Genomic DNA, 6,780 nt, shown 5'->3' with positions numbered 1-6,780 from the left:
GTGACTGATATTGATGGAGTTGCATATCTCACAATGTATGTGCATGTTCCAGAATGTTTCTGCCTTTGTTCATGTGAAAGTTGAATATGGCAGTCCTATAGGTTCAACACAACAGCAAGAATAATAGACAATGTGCCCAGCGACTGTTTTATGAACAAGATTTTAGGACAACACTTTATTTTGATGGTCCACTTTTGACATTCTTCTAACTATAAGTAACTTTGCAAGTACATATCAACCACCTCTCAGTAGAGTATTAGTAGACTACGTGCTTAATACTCTACTAATTAGTCTGCTTAATACCTACTAAAACTTTATTTTGATGCTCCCAACAGACATTCTACTAACTATAAGTAAATTTGAAAGTGCAGGTCAACTATCTCTCACTAGATCTCTCACTAGAGTACTAGTAGAGTACTAGTAGAGTACTAGTAGAGTACTAGTAGAGTATCAGTAGAGTATTAGTAGAGTATCAGTAAAGTATCAGTAGAGTATCAGTAGAGTAGAGTTACTGATACTCTACTGATACTCTACTGATACTTTACTGATACTTTACTGATACTCTACTAATACTCTACTGAGAGTTAGTTGACCTGTACTTTCAAAGTTACTTGTCTGTTGGGAGCATCAAAATAAAGAGTTAGCAGATATTAAGCACTCATTCTACTAATACTCTACTAGTACTCTCCAAAGTTACTTATACTAATAATACTCTACAAATACTCTACTGATACTCTACTAATACTCTACTAGTACTGTACTCATACTCTACTGAGAGTTAGTTGACCTGCACTTTCAAATGTACTTATAATCAGTAGAATATCTGTTGGGAGCATCAAAATAAAGTGTTAGCAGATATTAAGCATGCAGTCTACTCATACTCTACTAATACTCTACTAGTACTCTACTAGTACTCTAGTGAGAGATTAGTATAAGTAACTTTGGAGAGTATTAGTAGAGTATTAGTAATATAAGTAACCTTGCGAGTACAGGTCAACTAACTTTCACTAGAGTATTAGTAGAGTATTATTAGTATAAGTAACTTTGGAGAGTATTAGTAGAGTATTAGTAATATAAGTAACCGTGCAAGTGGTCAACTAACTTTCACTAGAGTATCAGTAGAGTATCAGTAGAGTATTAGTAGACTGTCTGCTTAATATCTGCTAACACTTTATTTTGATGCTCCCAACAGACATTCTAACTATAAGTAACTTTGAAAGTACAGGTCAACTAACTCTCAGTAGAGTATTAGTAGAGTATTAGTAGACTGTCTGCTTAATATCTGCTAACACTTTATTTTGATGCTCCCAACATATATTCTCCTAACTTTGAAAGTACATATCAACTTATTCTAATCCTAACCTAACAGTCTACTAATACTCTAATGAGAGTTAGTTGACATGTAGTTGCAAAGTTACTTATAGTTAGTAGAATGTCTAAAGTGGACCATCAAAATAAAGTGTAACCAGTTTTGGATTAAAATTGTGTAAGGGAGACTATATATCTTTTGTTCTGTTACAATTTCCATAATGTTTTTCATATTCATCTGTCATATTTAATCACAGTGTCTTTGCAATATTCATTGAGCATGCAATGATTTTCTCATACTGCTGTAAAGTGCTTTAATAAACATCAGCACGTTTCAGGACCTCATTATGGTAAAGAAAACATACTGCTTTCTTAAGAAAATATATGTGGAAGAGCTGCATGTGTAGATTTCACATTCTTTCATTTCTTGTCCTCTGAAGTTTGGGGTAATGACTTACAGAAGAGCATAATGCTCCATTATATGTCTAAAACACTGTCTTTTTCATTTCTAGCTATTATGTCTCATTTCACACTGCGTTTGATCTTCTGCAGGAGCGGTTAGAGCATGTTACTGTATCCTCGAGGATCTTCAGAACTTCACCAGTTTTTTTGCCAGAAACATTTTACCAGGCAGCACATGGTTGTCAAAATCTGTAAGAAACGTGAGACTCTAAAGTCATAAAGGTCAAAAAATTGCAGGAAAGATTTTTTTTTTTTTTTGTACCTCATCATTTTGCCCTTTTCAGCCTTAAATCTCATAATGACTCGTACAGAGTGTTTTGTCCAAATGATCTCAGTGCCCGCAGAGCTGACTGAGGCTTCTAGAACAACCTGAACTTGCAAGTTACACAAGGAGCACAGTGGAAAAAAGGATGGGAAGAGAAATTTGTTTTTGACATTTTCTTCAGAAAATTTGAGTGTCATTTTTCCTGAGCAAAACGCTAGAGTGCTGCAATGCAGATGCGTCCTGGCTCAAGTCAGTCTGAGGCATCATTCGTGACTGTAGCACGACTACAATCACTAACAAAAGTATGAACAATAGTAATAGTGATGCTTGTCTTAGTAAACAGCAATAATAACGCAGTGGGAATAAGCTGCACAGAGACAATGGAGTGAAAGGAAATGCCCGCAAGGGAGAAACTCTGATGCTTATTGAGTTTCATATGTTCATATTCATGTGTTTGTGTTTCCACACAGCGTCATTCCAGAACAGACTGTCAAGACCATTTTAGTCAGGAAGATCCTGCTGGCTCTGTGTTTGTGTTTTTCTCCTTTTATTTATTTGAGTTCCTATATGTGATTTCTTTACTATATGTGATTTCTTCTTCATATTATTAGATATTAACATTAGATTAAATATTAAAAAATACTTTGTTTTCTAGTTATATTAGTTGTACTTAGTGTACAATTGAATTTCTCATTGTTTTGTGTCATATAAATACTGCTAAATACTATCTATCTAATACTGCTCTAATTATCATATAATTATATATACTATAAATAAATCTGGGTTAAAAACAACCCAACCTGCTGCGCACTTTTGATTATTATTGTTGCCTCTAGTAATTATGTGTCTGATTTTTAGTTTCCAACATATTTTGGGTTCATTTTAAGTGAGCAGTATAATAATTTTTTAACAATAGTTGAGTTAAATAAAACTACCCAGCAGGTTGGGTCAAACATTTAACCCAACCAATGGGTTACAACTACCCAACCACTGAGTTAAAACAACCCAATCGCTGGTTTAAAACAACCCAACTGCTGGGTTAAAACACCCCAACCGCTGGGTTAAAACAACCCCAATCGCTGGGTTAAAACAACCCAACCACTGGGTTAAAACAACCCATTCGCAACAACCCAATCGCTGGGCTAAAAAAACCCCAATTGCTGGGTTAAAACAACCCAATCGCTGGGCTAAAAAAAACCCAATTGCTGGGTTAAAACAACCCTGATCGCTGGGTTAAAACAACCCCAATCGCTGGGTTAAAACAACCCCAATCGCTGGGTTAAAACAACCCCAATCGCTGGGTTAAAACAACCCAATTGCTGGATTAAAACAACCCCAATCGCTGGGTTAAAACAACCCAGCTGCTGGGTTAAATAAACCCCAATCGCTGGGTTAAAACAACCCAATCACTGGGTTAAATCAACCCCAACCGCTGGGTTAAAACAACCCAACCGCTGAGATAAACAACCCAATTGATGGGTTAAAACAACCCAACCGCTGAGTTAAAACAACCCCAATCACTGGGTTAAAACAACCCTAATCGCTGGTTTAAAACAACCCCAATCGTTGGGTTAAAACAACCCATTCGCAACAACCCAATCGCTGGGCTAAAAAAACCCCAATTGCTGGGTTAAAACAACCCAATCGCTGGGCTAAAAAAAACCCAATTGCTGGGTTAAAACAACCCTGATCGCTGGGTTAAAACAACCCCAATCGCTGGGTTAAAACAACCCCAATCGCTGGGTTAAAACAACCCCAATCGCTGGGTTAAAACAACCCAATTGCTGGATTAAAACAACCCCAATCGCTGGGTTAAAACAACCCAGCTGCTGGGTTAAATAAACCCCAATCGCTGGGTTAAAACAACCCAATCACTGGGTTAAATCAACCCCAACCGCTGGGTTAAAACAACCCAACCGCTGAGATAAACAACCCAATTGATGGGTTAAAACAACCCAACCGCTGAGTTAAAACAACCCCAATCACTGGGTTAAAACAACCCTAATCGCTGGTTTAAAACAACCCCAATCGTTGGGTTAAAACAACCCATTCGCAACAACCCAATCACTGGGCTAAAACAACCCAATTGCTGGGTTAAAACAACCCAATTGCTGGGTTAAAACAACCCCAATCACTGGGTTAAAACACCCCAATCGCTGGGTTAAAACACCCCAACCGCTGGGTTAAATCAACCCCAACCGCTGGGTTAAAACAACCCATCCTCTGGGTTAAAACAACCCCAATCGCTGGGTTAAAACAACCCAACCACTGGGTTAAAACAACCCATTCGCAACAACCCAATCGCTGGGCTAAAACAACCCAATCGCTGGGTTAAAACAACCCAACCACAACAATAGTTGAGTTAAATAAAACTACCCAGCAGGTTGGGTCAAACATTTAACCCAACCAATGGGTTACAACTACCCAACCACTGAGTTAAAACAACCCAATCGCTGGTTTAAAACAACCCAACTGCTGGGTTAAAACACCCCAACCGCTGGGTTAAAACAACCCCAATCGCTGGGTTAAAACAACCCAACCACTGGGTTAAAACAACCCATTCGCAACAACCCAATCGCTGGGCTAAAAAAACCCCAATTGCTGGGTTAAAACAACCCTGATCGCTGGGTTAAAACAACCCCAATCGCTGGGTTAAAACAACCCCAATCGCTGGGTTAAAACAACCCAATTGCTGGATTAAAACAACCCCAATCGCTGGGTTAAAACAACCCAGCTGCTGGGTTAAATAAACCCCAATCGCTGGGTTAAAACAACCCAATCACTGGGTTAAATCAACCCCAACCGCTGGGTTAAAACAACCCAACCGCTGAGATAAACAACCCAATTGATGGGTTAAAACAACCCAACCGCTGAGTTAAAACAACCCCAATCACTGGGTTAAAACAACCCTAATCGCTGGTTTAAAACAACCCCAATCGTTGGGTTAAAACAACCCATTCGCAACAACCCAATCACTGGGCTAAAACAACCCAATTGCTGGGTTAAAACAACCCAATTGCTGGGTTAAAACAACCCCAATCACTGGGTTAAAACACCCCAATCGCTGGGTTAAAACACCCCAACCGCTGGGTTAAATCAACCCCAACCGCTGGGTTAAAACAACCCATCCTCTGGGTTAAAACAACCCCAATCGCTGGGTTAAAACAACCCAACCACTGGGTTAAAACAACCCATTCGCAACAACCCAATCGCTGGGCTAAAACAACCCAATCGCTGGGTTAAAACAACCCAACCGCTGGGTTAAAACAACCCAACCACTGAGTTAAAACAACCCAATCGCTGGTTTAAAACAACCCAACTGCTGGGTTAAAACACCCCAACCACTGGGTTAAATCAACCCCAACCACTGGGTTAAATCAACCCCAACCGCTGGGTTAAATCAACCCCAACCGCTGGGTTAAAACAACCCAACCGCTGGGTTAAAACAACCCCAACCACTGGGTTAAAACAACCCCAATCGCTGGGTTAAAACAACCCAACCACTGGGTTAAAACAACCCATTCGCAACAACCCAATCGCTGGGCTAAAAAAAAAACAATTGCTGGGTTAAAACAATCCCAATCGCTGGGTTAAAACAACCCAATTGCTGGATTAAAACAACCCCAATCGCTGGGTTAAAACAACCCAACTGCTGGGTTAAATAAACCCCAATCGCTGGGTTAAAACAACCCAATCACTGGGTTAAATCAACCCCAACCGCTGGGTTAAAACAACCCAACCGCTGAGATAAACAACCCAATTGATGGGTTAAAACAACCCAACCGCTGAGTTAAAACAACCCCAATCACTGGGTTAAAACAACCCTAATCGCTGGTTTAAAACAACCCCAATCGTTGGGTTAAAACAACCCATTCGCAACAACCCAATCACTGGGCTAAAACAACCCAATTGCTGGGTTAAAACAACCCAATTGCTGGGTTAAAACAACCCCGATCACTGGGTTAAAACACCCCAATCGCTGGGTTAAAACACCCCAATCGCTGGGTTAAAACAACCCAATTGCTGGATTAAAACAACCCCAATCGCTGGGTTAAAACAACCCAACTGCTGGGTTAAATAAACCCCAATCGCTGGGTTAAAACAACCCAATCACTGGGTTAAATCAACCCCAACCGCTGGGTTAAAACAACCCAACCGCTGAGATAAACAACCCAATTGATGGGTTAAAACAACCCAACCGCTGAGTTAAAACAACCCCAATCACTGGGTTAAAACAACCCTAATCGCTGGTTTAAAACAACCCCAATCGTTGGGTTAAAACAACCCATTCGCAACAACCCAATCGCTGGGCTAAAACAACCCAATTGCTGGGTTAAAACAACCCAATTGCTGGGTTAAAACAACCCCGATCACTGGGTTAAAACAACCCAATCGCTGGGTTAAATCAACCCCAATCGCTGTGTTAAGACAACCCAATCACTGAGTTCATCCATTTTCAACATAACTTGGGTTGTTTTTAACCCAGCATTTTTCAGAGTGTACTTTATGTTAGCAGTATAAAGTGGTAAACAGAGTAGCTTCTCCAGCAGTGATTAGCTGTCAGATTTAACAGGAAGTAGCAGGGAGATATTTCCCCTCCCATGTGTTTAGTGTACACTCCTCCGACACGTTCTGTCCTGCCCCGGCCCGAGGGGGTCCCGCCTGCCGCTCCCGCACACAGAGGGGTTATTGTTCTCTCACTACCTGAGCAGGGGCAGGCCTGTCTGTCAGAGGGTGTGGAGAGA

Source organism: Megalobrama amblycephala, linkage group LG10 (assembly GCF_018812025.1).
Source record: "Megalobrama amblycephala isolate DHTTF-2021 linkage group LG10, ASM1881202v1, whole genome shotgun sequence".
Taxonomy (NCBI): Eukaryota; Metazoa; Chordata; class Actinopteri; order Cypriniformes; family Xenocyprididae; genus Megalobrama; species Megalobrama amblycephala.
The sequence above is the reverse complement of the archived record's forward strand: the minus strand, read 5'-3'. Positions refer to the sequence as shown.